The sequence below is a fragment of the Chiloscyllium plagiosum genome, unplaced genomic scaffold (assembly GCF_037043375.1).
Source record: "Chiloscyllium plagiosum isolate Xiang-an unplaced genomic scaffold, Cpla_swu_hap1 HiC_scaffold_32, whole genome shotgun sequence".
Classification (NCBI taxonomy): Eukaryota; Metazoa; Chordata; class Chondrichthyes; order Orectolobiformes; family Hemiscylliidae; genus Chiloscyllium; species Chiloscyllium plagiosum.
Window position 1 is genome coordinate 42,083,154 of NW_028270170.1, and position 14,752 is coordinate 42,097,905.

At 40.9% G+C, this 14,752-nt stretch overlaps 1 protein-coding gene across 13 annotated transcripts in view; it reads left to right on the forward strand.

Moving 5' to 3' along the window:
* LOC122540026 (protein TANC2) overlaps positions 1–14,752 on the forward strand; it is a 1,060,344-nt gene that overhangs the window by 269,562 nt on the left and 776,030 nt on the right. Inside the window, exon 1 of one of the 13 annotated variants that reach the window (XM_087977938.1) lies at positions 360–504. The exons of the other annotated variants lie outside the window; for them this stretch is intronic. The gene's annotated coding sequence lies outside the window, so the exon portion shown is untranslated. Of the gene's footprint in view, positions 1–359; positions 505–14,752 lie in introns of those variants that run through there. 13 annotated transcript variants of the gene reach the window in all.

The window sequence follows — 14,752 nt, forward strand, 5'->3', positions numbered from 1 at the left end:
CACTTGTTATCTTACTGTTCTTTGTTTCTTTATTTTCTTTGTTTACACTTGGCCATGTTTAAGCTAACCACACCCTGTCCTGACACCATTTTGTTTAACATATCAGTTATATCAGTTTCAAGGAGAAGGTGAGCACTGCAGATGCTGGAGATCAGAGCTGAAAATGTGTTGCTGGAAAAGCGCAGCAGGTCAGGCAACATCCAAGAAGCTGGAGTATCGACGTTTCGGGCATGAGCCCTTCTTCAGGCATGAGCCCTATATCAGTTTCATATAGGGCATGAGCCCTATATCAGTTTCAAGCAAGCTAAAAAGTATCCTAAAATGTACCATTCTTACACACCTGTGGACTCACCCTGAGAGTGGAGGAGAGCATCTGTGAGGGACCACCAATGAATGAATGAAATCAAAAATTAAGAAATTGCTAAGGAAGAGAAGATTGCAGCTATTGAGTGAATGAGACTGTTGGGGTCGTTTAAATGAGGATGACCAAGTCAGTGAAGTCAAGTGAGTGTAAAGTTTCTCTGAAAATGATTCAACTTTCTATTTTTGAAAGCTGCCAGATACAAATTCTGTTGTATCAAGTTGTAGCAGGTTATAAGCAATTGTATTGATTTCTTCATTGAATTTTAATGCATTCAATAAATATATATCACTGACTGTTATTGTTGACACTGTAATGTAGGCATATTGCACCTTTTCATTTAGAGTTGTAGGTGGTAATTGCATCAACTTTAGTACCATGCACCACCATGTGCATATGTGTTTGTGGTGCGGAGGAAGGTGGTAGAGGTAGCAGGGAGAGATTGAAGTATTTTAAATTTTCAGTACAAAGTGTACAACTTTCTGCTTTCTGAGCACAAGATGTGACACTCACATTTATTGAAATATGTTTGGATGTCACTGAAGATCAGGTTGTAAGTTTGCTTGCTGAGCTGGAAGATTTGTTTTCAGGGAACATGATCAGTCAGCCTCCATTGAAGTGCTGGTGTACAGTCCTGCTTTCTATTTGTGTGTCTTGGTCTGTGGGGTGGGTAATTTCACTTACAATTCTTTTTCTGAGAGTCATAGAGATGTACAACATGGAAACAGACCCTTCGGTCCAACCTTTACATGCCGACCAGATATCCCAACCCAATCTAGTCCCACCTGCCAGCGCCTGGCCCATATCCCTCCAAACCCTTCCTATTCATATACCCATCCAAATGCCTTTTAAGTGTTGCAATTGTACCAGTCTCCTCCACTTCCTCTGGCAGCTCATTCCATACACGTACCACCCTCTGTGTGAAAAAGTTGCCCCGTAGGTCTCTTTTATATCTTCCCCTCTATGCCCTCTAGTTCTGGACTCCCTGACCCCAGGGAAAAGACTTTGCCTATTTACCCTATCCATGCCCCTCATAATTTTGTAAACCTCTATAAGGTCACCCCTTAGCCTCGGACACTCCCAGGGAAAAAAGCCCCAGCCTGTTCAGCCTCTCCCTATAGCACAAATCCTCCAACCCTGGCAACAACCTTGTAAATGGTTGTTGCTATAGGGTCCTTTAGATTCATCGAGTTGTTTCGGTGTGTTGGTAGGTTTGTGGCCGACCATGATGCCAAGGTGTCGGAGTCATCTCCCTGATGATGTTACCTAGCATGGTGACAAAACATCTGAGAACAAATCTTACAGTTCAACGAGCAAGCTTACAACCTGAGCTCCAAATCTTCACAATAAACACGTTACTGAAGGTCATAGTGTAATATTTACAAGTGATGAAAAACTAATTTCTGTGAAAGAATCTCAGCACAGCAGGTAAAATCATAAATGCACATGCAACGAAACATTCCAGTAGTTCATTTTCATTCATTCCTCTTAATGTTTTCTTCTAATGCTTCTCTTTTCTGAAGGGTAACGACTCCTTGGGTAAAATTTCATGGGTTTTGTCATGCCGCAGTGCTTCATTGATCTTGTTTTCTTCATTTATAAGCCTAAAGCACATATCAACAAGCTATTTGATTCTATGATATGTCATAGTTGAACTTGATGCTTTTCTGAAGGGATCTGTAACTGCACTTTCTCGTTGTTGTCAACAGATAGCAGCAATATTAAGGATTCTGTGCGACATTTGTATCTCAATTTTTTTAATTCCCTCCATTTCTTCCCCAATTCACTACTACTCCAAAAGACATGTTCCCAACGTTGATTTCAGCTTTCTTTTCATATACTATCTTTGCTTCTAAGAGATCCTGATCCAATTACAAATTTGTATTTACTCTGCTCTACCTTAAATACAGCTTCCTTTTCTCTATCCAAATGGAAGTTGCACTCAATCAAGATGTTTCAGATAGAACAAGGAACACCATATGAAAATAAGCCTGTTTCGGTATGAGTGTGCATTGACTGGTTACAATTGTTTAGATTAGATTAGATTAGATTACATTACAGTGTGGAAACGGGCCCTTCGGCCCAACAAGTCCACACCAACCCGCCGAAGCGCAACCCACCCATACCCCTACATTTACCCCTTACCTAACACTACGGGTAATTTAGCATGGCCAATTCACCTGACCTGCACATCTTTGGACTGTGGGAGGAAACCGGAGCATCTGGAAGAAACCCACACAGACACGGGGAGAATGTGCAAACTCCACACAGTCAGTTGCCTGAGGCGGGAATTGAACCCAGGTCTCTGGCAGTGCTAACCACTGTGCCGCCCGTTTATCAGACAGGATTTGAACAGTGTTGAGAGATATATCTTGCAACCATCACACTTCAGTTTACCTTTATCTTTAGATATATGGGTAATGCAGCCATAAAGGCGATTGTTAATCTTGGGACATACATGAGGCTGCTTTTATTGATTTTCATGTTTCTGCTTCAGGAACTATTTCCTTTAATTGCTAGAAACATCAGCCGTGTTTATCATGGAGTAAAAAGATTTTTTTACTTTTGAAAAATATTGTGATACTTGTTCCAGAAATGGATTTACTTCAGAGGCAAGTATTCATTGACAAAATAGGAATATTTTTGTTGAATGACATTTTGGAATTTTAAAAGTTTTACTGATGCTTTGAGACAATGCTGTAAATGATAGTTCCTATTAAAATTAACCAGGACATGCTTTTGTAGGTAAGAGTAGCTGAAATACATGGAAGCTTCTATTTAATGCCTAGTTTTCCTCAATAAGGGAGGTTGGTTAAGCAGGGAACAAGCAACTGGAGTTTGAATTGAAATAGGATAAGCCAAGAAACAAAGACTGGTTGTTAGTTTCCTGTTTTGGCAAATTGGTGACTAACAATGTAACATGGTAGCAGAGGATTAACTTCGGTGTCTTCAGGTGGCGAGATAAATGAAAGACTGAAAGAACTGTGGATGCTGGAATTGAGAAACAAAAACAGAAATTCCTGGAAGAATTCAGTACTCTGGTAGCATCTGAGGAGAGAAATTAGAGTTAACGTTTTGGGTCCAGTAACCCTTGTTCGGGGATAAATGAGCATTATCTTTCTGACGAAAGTATTGCTTCTGAAAGCGTTTTCTGTAAATATGATTGCCCACCAGTTGTTTTTTTTTTAAGAATTTGAGCCATGCAGTCAATGGAAGAAAGAGTTGGAAATATGACTTGGATTATTTCTAGAAATTATTTTTTAAGATTAGAAGTAAACTGTTTTCACAACTTGATGTAAGTGACTTGGATACTGAAGTGGGATGGAAGGACTGCAGATGCTGTAGATTAGAGAGTGTGGTGCTGGAAAAGCACAACAGGTCAGGCAGCATCCAAGGATCAAGAGAATCGATGTTTTAGGCAAAAACCCTTTATTAGGGATGAGGATTTACTTGATGAAGGGCTGTTGAACGACTTTTGCTTGAAATGTCGATTTTCCTGCTTCTTGGATGCTGCCTGATTAAATTGCAGTTTATGGGCAAAATTTGCAAAAAAAATCATTTATCAGAAGTTTATGTGGAATGGCCAGTCTTTGATAAATTGGAAAAGTACATCATAGATCTTGATAAATTATACCAAAGACTGCAAAGATTTAATCTAGAAATTCCCAAATCCATGCGCATGATCAATTTATTAGATTGTTTGGCAATCTCGCATATGGATGGGCTTTTAATTTTGATAGCTTTGAGTTTAGACTAAAATTCTCTTAGACTGTTTCCCTAATTAATGTTTTGGGAAAAAGACTTAATTTCAGTTATTTGCATGCATGTCCCAAGTTGAAGATTTTGCAGCGATAAGAAATAGAGAACTCCTTGATACCGATTTTTTAAAATTGCTGGCATCCTAGTTGTAGGTACCCATGCTGAAAGATCTTCAAAGATATGTTCAACTGTTTTTGATTTGTGGATCAAAACAAAAGCTGAGATTGAGAAGGCATTTGAAAATGAATGAACCCCAGAAATGCATGGAGAATACTTAATTGGTGTTTTCAGTGCGAGTTCCAGGTGATATGGCTTGAGAAAGATGTCTGAAAACCACGTATTGCATAAATAGCAAGGAAAGTAAATAAAAAGTCTGAACAGACAAATTGGAAATTTTTTAATGAAAAAATGTATTGGAGTGATCCTTGGATGCTAACAAGAGAATTTACAAATGACAAATTTAGGAGCATATATGAATACTTTACTTTAGAGTGGTTATATACTGCTGCAGAAAGTGCATTCAGCAGTGGTTGATTTGAGAGAAATAATGCATTAATTGATGTACTGTTACACAACATACAGATGGGTCAGCTAAATTACAAACTACAGAGCTCTGGATCGGGCAGTTTCAAAAATATTTTAGGAGATGTGTCTCAGAGGAGGAAAAGATCACATACAGTGGGTAGGACCTTCAGTCTAAAGCGACAGTGATAAGAGAGCTATCGTAACCTGACAAGGTGACAGAGAAGCAAGAAATGTTTAGTGCCTCACCTGCAAAAGGACAGAGACAGAAGTTCCTTTGAAAGGATGTGTTCATACCTGCCAGTGTAATAGAAGTAATAGGCAGTAAGAGAGGCTGAACTGCAAACATAGAGAATTGGAAAGAATTTTGGTGATGTTCTAAGGTTGCAAAAAGAAGTTACCCTACTGTATCACATGAATGGATCTACAGATAAAACGTTTTCCCTGATGGAACCTAAGCTGGTAGTCAGAAGTTTTGAGAAATATTTATCTGACAAGATAATTCAAGAATAAATTCAGTTACAGTGGGATAGGCCTTTTTCAAGTAAGTTGTTTTAGGTGCCCATTTGTGAAGAAGCAAGCCAGCAGATATAGTAAGGCTAACCTCATTCAAACAGAAATGTTTCTCCAGTCCATGGGAATCAGGGGAAACCACTGCTTAGAGTCATGCTGGTAAAAGGAGACTGGTTGCAGTTCTTGGATGTCAGTCATCTCAGCTGCAGGACATCTCTGCAGGAATTCCTCAGAGTATTGCCCGAGGCCTAACCATCATCTGCTGCTCCATCATTGATCGTCCCTCTATCATAAGGTCAGCAGTGGGGGTATTCACCGATGATTGCACAATGTTCAGCACCACTCATGCATCCTTAGATACCAAAGTAGTCCATGTCGAAATGTAGAAAAATCATTTGCTCCACAATGTTTACTTGTTTTGAGGTTATAAAGTAGCCTAATCATTTTGGAAGGACCAATAGTCTGCTTCTTGGTTTTTCTCCAAGAACTGAAACTTGGAGCAGTAATAATAAATTTGTTACTGAGAACGAAGAAGGAGCCCCTGAACTCCAAATTTTAACCCCGGTCCAATCAAAATGGGTGGGACGTTGGCCGGACTGAGGTGATTATTTTGACTCCTGAAATCATCCCCTCATGCAAAACCCTGGCTTGTGACCTACCAGAATGGAGAATGCTCCTTCAAGAATACACCAAAGACACCAAGATGCTTCATTGCCAATGTACAGGGTTATATTTGAGGACTCCGAGGGATGAGGACAAACCTTCAATCAGCCCAACTATCCAGCCTTTCAGATTTGCCCACCGTGCAGCAGTGATTGCAGAGCTGTTGGAAATTGGTGTCATTTTAAAACTGTATGTATCTGGTGTATCCTTTATAACATGAAATCTCATTTAACTGCTGTGTACAGCAATTATTGCATTTCTGAAGTGTAAGAATTCTAATAAACAAGATAAAAGGAAGGTGACAATAAAGATCACCAAGGTTCTAATGTTCCATAAGCTGATGTCAAAAAACTCTGTGGCACCTTATACACTGTTTTACCTATACAGTGTTTTTAGGAAATTAATGATTATTTGTTTCCAAATAAGAATGAAGGATCGTATGAATATAGTTATTTGGAGAGCAGTTATCCTGACATCATGAGCAGCTGACTCATGTCCATTCGTTGGAAGAACTCGAACGGAAGGTTGACACAGCATTAACGGCTAGTCTCTAAAAATTAGGTATATCAACATTTGCTCGGTCATAGAGCAGTCCTCATCAGGCTACCCTTGTAGGTGGCCATCTTCATCAAAGCAGCTGGCATCTTCAGATGGAAGATGGACCAGAAAAGGTTCAGGGGAAAACCCATGAAAGGGTTGCGTAGCACTTTGAAATGTGAGCAGGGTGGCTGCCTTCACAACTTTAATAAGACCAACAGACTTTGTGCAGACTATTCAGAACACTTCAGCATTCCGCCATTTTGATGATTTTGAATTGTCATTTGTTGCTGTTTCTGATGTAATAACAAGCTAAATTAGCCATTGCTTAAATTGTCCTGAATGCACTTACAGTAAAATTTGTGTTGCGCAGTGTTAGGATGGCATGGTGGCACAGTGGTTAGCACTGCTGCCTCAGCACCAGACACCAGGTTCAATTCCAGCCCTGGGCAACTATCTGTGTGGGTGTTTGCACATTCTCACCCATGTCTGGGTGCTCTGGTTTCTTCCCACAGTCTGAAAATGTGCAAGTTAGATGGATTGGCCATGGTAAATATGCGTTTGAAGGAATAGGATATTTCTCAATATCAGAAATAATATCTTTGAGTGAGATTTCCTCTCACCATTTCTTCATTTTTTGATATGGGCTGATTGCCTTGCAATAGTTTTGTGATTGTTGGAAAATAATTTTGAGACTCTAAACAAAGTGACATCAGAACTTTGTTATATGCTTTGGTATTTGGGGAATAAAAGTTACTGAAATTATATAGGACTTCTAAATGTTAATAGAGCCAGGGAGATTTACAGCCCAGAAAAAGGCCTTTCGGTTCACTGAGATTATGCTGATCCATATTAAGCACCTAACTATTCTAATCCTATTTGCCAGCACTTGGCCCATCGCTTTGTATACCTTGACATCATAGGTGCTCTTCTAAATATTTTTTAAATGTTATGAGGGTTTCTGCCTCTAACCACCCATACAGGATTGAGTTCCAAATTCTCACCACCCTCTAGATGAAAACAGTTTTTGTCACATCTCCTTTAAACCTCATGCCCCTTAGCTTAAGTTTATGCCTTAAATTATTGATCCCTTTGAGGAAAAAAGCTTACTCTTGTCCATACCACTTCTAATTTTATACAGCCCAATCATGTCTCTCCTCAGCCACCTCTGCTCCAAGGAAAACATCTCCAGTCTGTTCACAATCTCTTCTCACATCTAAACCTTTACATTCTAGGTAATACCCTGCTAAATCTTCTCTGCAGCATCGCCAATGTAATCACATCCCTTCTATAACGTGGATTCCAGAACTGCATACAATAATCTTGCTGTAGCCAAACCAACACTTTATACAGTTCCAGCAGAACCTCCCTTGTCTGAAAATATATCTCTGCTAATAAAGACAAATATCTCAAATGCCTTCTTAACCACTTTATCTCTCTGTCCTGCTAATTTAATGGACTGATGGACATACACACCAAGGCCTCTCTGATCATCTGTGTTTCCTAGGATTCTACCGTTCATCAGCATTCCGTTCCCTGGTTTGTTCTGCCGAAGTACATCACCTCACATTTTTCAGGTTTAATTCTGTTTGCCACTGATCAGCCCACTTAACAGCCGGTCTGTGCCCTCTATAATCTAAGGCTTTCCTCCTATTTGCTCACTGACTTTTGTATCATCTGTGAATTTATTGATCAACTCTCCTACATAGACTTATAAACTGCATAAATACTGTAATTTGTATGTACCACAAATAGCAAGGGCCCCAGTACTGATCCTTGTGGAATCCCACTTGATGAAGGCATCCAGTCAGAAGAAAAATCACTCCTGGACCATCATCCTCTGCTTTCTACCACTCAGCAAATTTTGGATCCAATTAGCCAAATTTCCTTGGATACCTCAATGGACTTTTACCTTTGCTATCAGTCTGCCACATAAGGCTTTATCAAAAGCACCTTATTGTGGCCTATTGGAACTTCAGCAAGGTTTACATCAAGTGCATTGTCCTCACCTGCACATCTGGTGACCTCATCAAGAAAATTCAATCAAGTTGATTAGACATGACCTCACCTTAACAAGGCCATACTAACTGCTCTTGATTACTCCCTGTTAACTCTCCACAGGAAGATTAATTCTATATTGCTTCCCTCCCACTAAGATTAGACTCACTGGCCTCTAGTTTAATGGTTTACCCTTTCTACCTTTCTTGAAGGATGGTACCTTATTAGCTGTCCTTTGGCACCTCTCCTATAGCTAGAGAGGAATTGCCAGCCTTGGCTCACTCAACTGCTTGGGATATACTTTCTCCGACGCTGGATGTTTGTCTCCTGCAATGATGCTGTCCCTTCAACAAGGATATTTTGTCCTTAGTTATTTTCAAAAGAGGTCATAAAGGCAGAGATACTGAAATGTCTGTGAATGAGCCTAGTTTAACAATGGCAGGGGAGTGGTCAGTTCTCCTGGTTCAGCTCTTTTCTAGTTTTTTTTCTAGTTTTTAGTTGTAGCAGAAAAACTGCTTCAATCCAGAGAAAAGTTCCAAGCTTCAGCAGATGGTTCCTAACTGGCTATGCTCTTTGAAATCTCTCCTGTTTGTAAGAACTTGTAATCGAATTTACCTTTTGCCAAGGCGTGTGTTTATACGATGTTAAGAGAATTGGAACAGCTCCTTAGTCAAGTAGTGGTATTGAGTCAGTTGACCAATAGTTAAGTTATTCTAAATTCTGTTTTCTTTGTTCGTGTTTCAATTATAGTGATTAAATAAATTCCGTTATGCTTGAAGCCGAGTGGTTTTATCTACTTTTAAGCCTGTCAGATCACTTGGAATCTCCTCCCTCTCTGTTCATTTCCTCAATTGTATCTTTTATTGGAATACCTTTTCTCTGTACTCTCCCTGTTCCTTGAATGGGTCCCAGTGCTCAGACACACATTAACTTAAAAGTATCTTCTCCCAGTTTACTCTAGCCAAATAATTTCTGATGTAAAATCAACCACACACCACCACCCCCCCCCCCCACGCACCCCCCCCCCCGCGCGCACCCCCCCCGCGCACCCCCCCCGCGCGCACCCCCCCCGCGCACCCCCCCCCACGCACCCCCCCCACGCACCCCCCCCCACGCACCCCCCCCCCACGCACCCCCCCCCACGCACCCCCCCCCCACGCACCCCCCCCCCACGCACCCCCCCCCCACGCACCCCCCCCCACGCACCCCCCCCCCACGCACCCCCCCCTACGCACCCCCACCCCACGCACCCCCACACACCCCCACACCCCACACCACGTACACCCTTGTTTAAAACTCTGACTTCAGACTTATCTTTGTCCTTTTCCACAACAGTCATGAATCTAATGGAATTACTGGTGTCTGCAAAATAGTCCTCAACTGATAGTTGAATCAATTGCCTGACTTAATTGTTTAAAGTTAAGTCCACTGCCTCATGCCTTGTAGGCCCTTCTGTGTATAGGCTAAAATAGATTTTATTTTGTCTGAGGTTGTATTTGATTAAATCTTTTGGAATCACTAATGTGTTTATTCTTTAATGATTTTAGTTTCGAAAATCAATTGGGTATTCACCCATCCTTCTAGTCTGTTTGGGTTAACATTCTAAACCAAAACATGTTTAAAACCATGTGCTAATTCTTTTCTGTGGTCACCAATCAAATAGATGTTTTCTCACTCCATGTATGCAGTTAGAATTGTGAATTTTAAGGTGATGAATGGGGTGCCACTCAAACAGGCTGCTTTGTCCTGGGTAGAATGACCTCCTTGAGTTGTTGGAGCTACAATTATTCTGGCACATGGAGAGTATACTGTTATGCTCCTGACTTGCGCCAAAATAACGGATAGACTTTAAGGAGATACAAGTCAAGATAGCTGCTGTTGAATTACCAATCTCTGGCTTGCTCTTACTGGTGCAATGTTTACATGCTTGGTCCAATTTAGATTCTGGGTGATAACTAAAACTTTAATAATATGTTGTACGGTGATGGTAATGCTCTTAAATGTGCTGGACATTTGTATGATACAAATGTAACTTGAAGCCAGTCAATCTAAGCTTGAATGATCTCCACTTCTTGGTGCATGCAGTCAAAGGCTGCTTCATTGTTTGGTGAGTTGCAAATGGAACTGAACACTCCTCAGTTTTCACCTTAAGATGGTGGAAAGGTCACCATTTGAAGTAGAAGATGGCCAGATCTAGGATGTTACCCTGAGGTAACTTGGACTAACTTATTGGTCTTCAACATCATTATCTTCAAACCATTTACCTTTGTACTAGATATGACCGCAACCTTTGAAGAGTTCTCTTCATCCCCCTTCCTGATTCCCATTGACTTCAGTTTAACTAAGGCTGCTTACTACCACAGTCATTCCTTGATGTCAAAGACACCTCATCTCTGGAATTCAGCTCTTTACATATTTGAACCTGGAGTTTGATGAAGTTAGAGATTGAGTGGCTACTGCAGAACCCACGCTGAGTGTTGATGAGCAACTTATTGTTGAGTCTAGGTTTTGCTTGATAGCACTGTTGACAACAGTTTTCAAAACTTTGAGAGTGGACTGATTGGGCAATTGGATTTATCCTGCTTTTTGTGGAGAGGACACACGTGCAGTTTTTCATATTGCTGACAAGATGCCAGTTCTGCAGGACCAGACTGCAGTACGACAACTGGGATGTTAGCTAGACCTTATATCCTTGACAGTATTTAGTGCCTTCTGGCTGAAGATAGTTGCCAAATGTTACAAGAGGCCATGGTTTTTGAAATTTTTTAAAATAACTTTCACACAGACAGGGAAGCTTTTTTGACCTCCTTGAGCCAAGTACTTGCTGGGGGCAAGATGAATAGTGACTTCATTTAAGAGACAGTAACACTACCTCAGGATTATTTGAAAGAAAAAGTCAAATTTTGAATATTTGACTATATCTGAGCCCTAAATGCACATACTTGACAGCTATTACACTATTCAATTCATGAAATTTCCATATAACTTTTAATACAATAATTGACTCCACCTGCTATTCTGCTGAATTTGACTAATACTTCTCTTTTGTGTCTTTGGTAACACAAGAAAGAGACTGCAGTTTGCCCTATAGATGTAGTCAACAAGAAAGTGTTCCATAAAACATAGAAATGAGAATAGTGCTAGGGTGTCTTGTTGAATGTTGCTTGTTTTTGTTTATGTGAAAACCATGATCTACATTGTATTTCATTACGCAGGATGAATATAAATCGGTTTCTGACTTGCTGTTAAGATACTTAAACAAACGTTTGCTTTTTTTTGTGAAGGTGAAGTTAACTTCTGCTTACCCAATAAAATGCACTAGGTTAGGGCGAAGACTCATTATGGTTAAGGTGCCTCTGCAGTTGATCATTAACTGAGGAGTTTAAGATGCTAGTTGTTAGGCTTAACATGTCTGATTTTAACTACACTTTTACATATTAAATAATTAATTTCATTTTATATCGTATTGTAAAGTGCTGTTGAAAACCACCTGTTGTTGTGTGCCATCAATTTGACTGGGTTGCATTCTGCAACTCAGTTTTAGCATTTCATTGGTGACCTGCGTATTATGTATCAATTTCTCAATATTTGTGATAAGTTTGTTATTTAGATTTGTATAGCACAGAAACAGACCCTTTGGTCCAACTCATCCATGCCAACCAGATATCCTAAATTAATTTTGTCCCATTTGCCAGCATTTGGCCTGCATCCCTTTAAACCCTTTCCATTCATGTATCCATCCAGATGCCTTTTAATTGTTGAATTGTACCAGTCTCCACCATTTCCTCTGGCAGCTCATTCCACATACTCACCACCTTTTGTGGGTAAAGGTTGCCCCTTATGCTCTTTTAAATGTTTCCCCTCTCATCCTAAACCTATGCCCTCTAGTTCTGGACTCCCCACCTCAGGGAAAAGACTCCGTGTATTTACCCTATCCACGCCCCTTATGATTTTCCAAAGTCACCCCTCAGCCTCCGTCACTCCAGGGAAAACAGCCCCAGCCTATTCAGCCTCTTCCTCTAGCTCAATTCCTCCAACCCCGGCAACATCGTTGTAAATCCTTTCTGAGCCCTTTTCTGAGTTCCACAGCATCCTTCCCATAGGAGGGAGACCAGAATTGCACACAACATTCCAAAAGTGGCCTAACCAATGTCCTGTCCAGCCACAACATAACCTGCTAATTCTTTTACTCAATGCACTGACCAATAAAGGAAAGCTTGTTAAACATTTTTATAAACTTCATAAGGTCGCTGCTCCGACACTTCAGGGAAAATAGCCCCAGCCTATTCAATCTCTCCATATTGCTCAAACCCTCCAACCCTGGCAACATGCTTGTAAATCGTTTCTGCACCCTTTCAAGATTCAGTGTCTTTCCAATAGCAGGGATAACAGAATTGAATCACTCGGCAGTGATTATTGTTCAGGATTTGGTCATTAGCATAATTAACCATGTGCATTGTGGGGATTGAGTTTTTGGCAAAAGATGAAAAAAAATCCATAAAAGATTGGTTAGTAAGCTAGGCTCATTCTTTAGCAAAAGCAAAAAACTGTGGATGCTGGAATCAGATATACAAACAAGAAATGCTAGACAAAAGTCAGATTTAAAGCATCCATGGTGAGATAGAGTTTTTTTAAATTCAAGTTTGACTTCAAAGTTTGTGCGAAGATTTGTAGCTCGGGTGCTCGTTGTTGTGGTTCTGTTTGCCGAGCTGGAAGTTTTTGTTGCAAACGTTTCGTCCCCTGGCTAGGCGACATCATCAGTGCTTGGGAGCCTCCTGCGAAGTGCTTCTTTGATGTTTCCTCCGGTGTTTATAGTGGTCTGTCCCTGCCGCTTCCGGTTGTCAGTTTCAGCTGTCCGCTGTAGTGGTTGGTATATTGGGTCCAGGTCGATGTGTTTGTTGATGGAGTTTGTGGATGAATGCCATGCCTCTAGGAATTCCCTGGCTGTTCTCTGTCTGGCTTGCCCTATGATAGTAGTGTTGTCCCAGTCGAATTCATGTTGCTTGTTGTCTGCGTGTGTGGCTACTAAGGATAGCTGGTCGTGTCGTTTCGTGGCTAGTTGATGTTCATGTATGCGGATTGTTAGCTGTCTTCCTGTTTGTCCTATATAGTGTTTTGTGCAGTCCTTGCATGGTATTTTGTACACTACATTCGTCTTGCTCATGTTGGGTATCGGGTCCTTCGTTCTGGTGAGTTGTTGTCTGAGCGTGGCTGTTGGTTTGTGTGCCGTTATGAGTCCTAGGGGTCGCAGTAGTCTGGCTGTCAGTTCTGAGATGCTCCTGATGTATGGTAGTGTGGCTAGTCCTTTTGGTTGTGGTATGTCCTCGTTCCGTGGTCTTTCTCTTAGGCATCTGTTGATGAAGTTGCGCGGGTTTCCGTTTTTGGCGAATACCTTGTATAGGTGTTCCTCTTCTTCTTTTTGCAGTTCTGGTGTACTGCAGTGTGTTGTGGCCCTTTTGAATAGTGTCCTGATGCAGCTTCGTTTGTGTGTGTTGGGGTGGTTACTTCCATAGTTTAGGACTTGGTCTGTGTGTGTGGCTTTCCTGTATACCCTTGTAGTGAATTCTCCGTTCGGTGTTCTCTGTACCATCACATCTAGGAATGGGAGTTGGCTATTGATTTCTTCTTCTCTCGTGAATCTGATTCCTGTGAGTGTGGCGTTGATGATCCGGTGTGTTTTTTCTATTTCCGTGTTTTTAATGATTACAAACATGTCATCGACATATCTGACCCAGAGTTTGGGTTGAATTTGTGGTAGGACTGTTTGTTCTAACCTTTGCATAACTGCCTCTGCTATGAGTCCCGAGATTGGTGATCCCATGGGTGTTCTGTTGATTTGTTCGTATATCTGGTTGTTGAATGTGAAGTGTGTTGTGAGGCACAAGTCCAGTAGTTTAAGTATGCCGTCTTTGTTGATAGGTTCAGCGTCCTGTTTTCTGTTCTGTATGTCCAGTAGGTTGGTTATTGTTTCTCTGGCTAGGGTTTTGTCAATCGAAGTGAACAGTGCTGTCACGTCGAATGATATCATGGTTTCTTCTTTGTCTATGTGTATATTTCTGATGTCCAAGAATTCCTGTGTTGATTGTATAGAGTGTTTGGATCCGCTGACCAGATGTTTCAGTTTCTGTTGTAGTTCTTTGGCCAGTTTGTATGATGGTGTCCCTGGCAGTGATACTATGGGTCTGAGTGGGATGTCTGGTTTGTGTACTTCAGGTAATCCATACAATCAACACAGGATTTCTTGGACATCATCAGAAATATACACATAGACAAAGAAGAAACCATGATATCATTCAACGTAACGGCACTGTTCACTTCGATTGACAAAGCCCTAGCCAGAAAAACAATAGCCAACCTACTGGACATACAGAACAGAAAACAGGACGCTGAACCTATCAA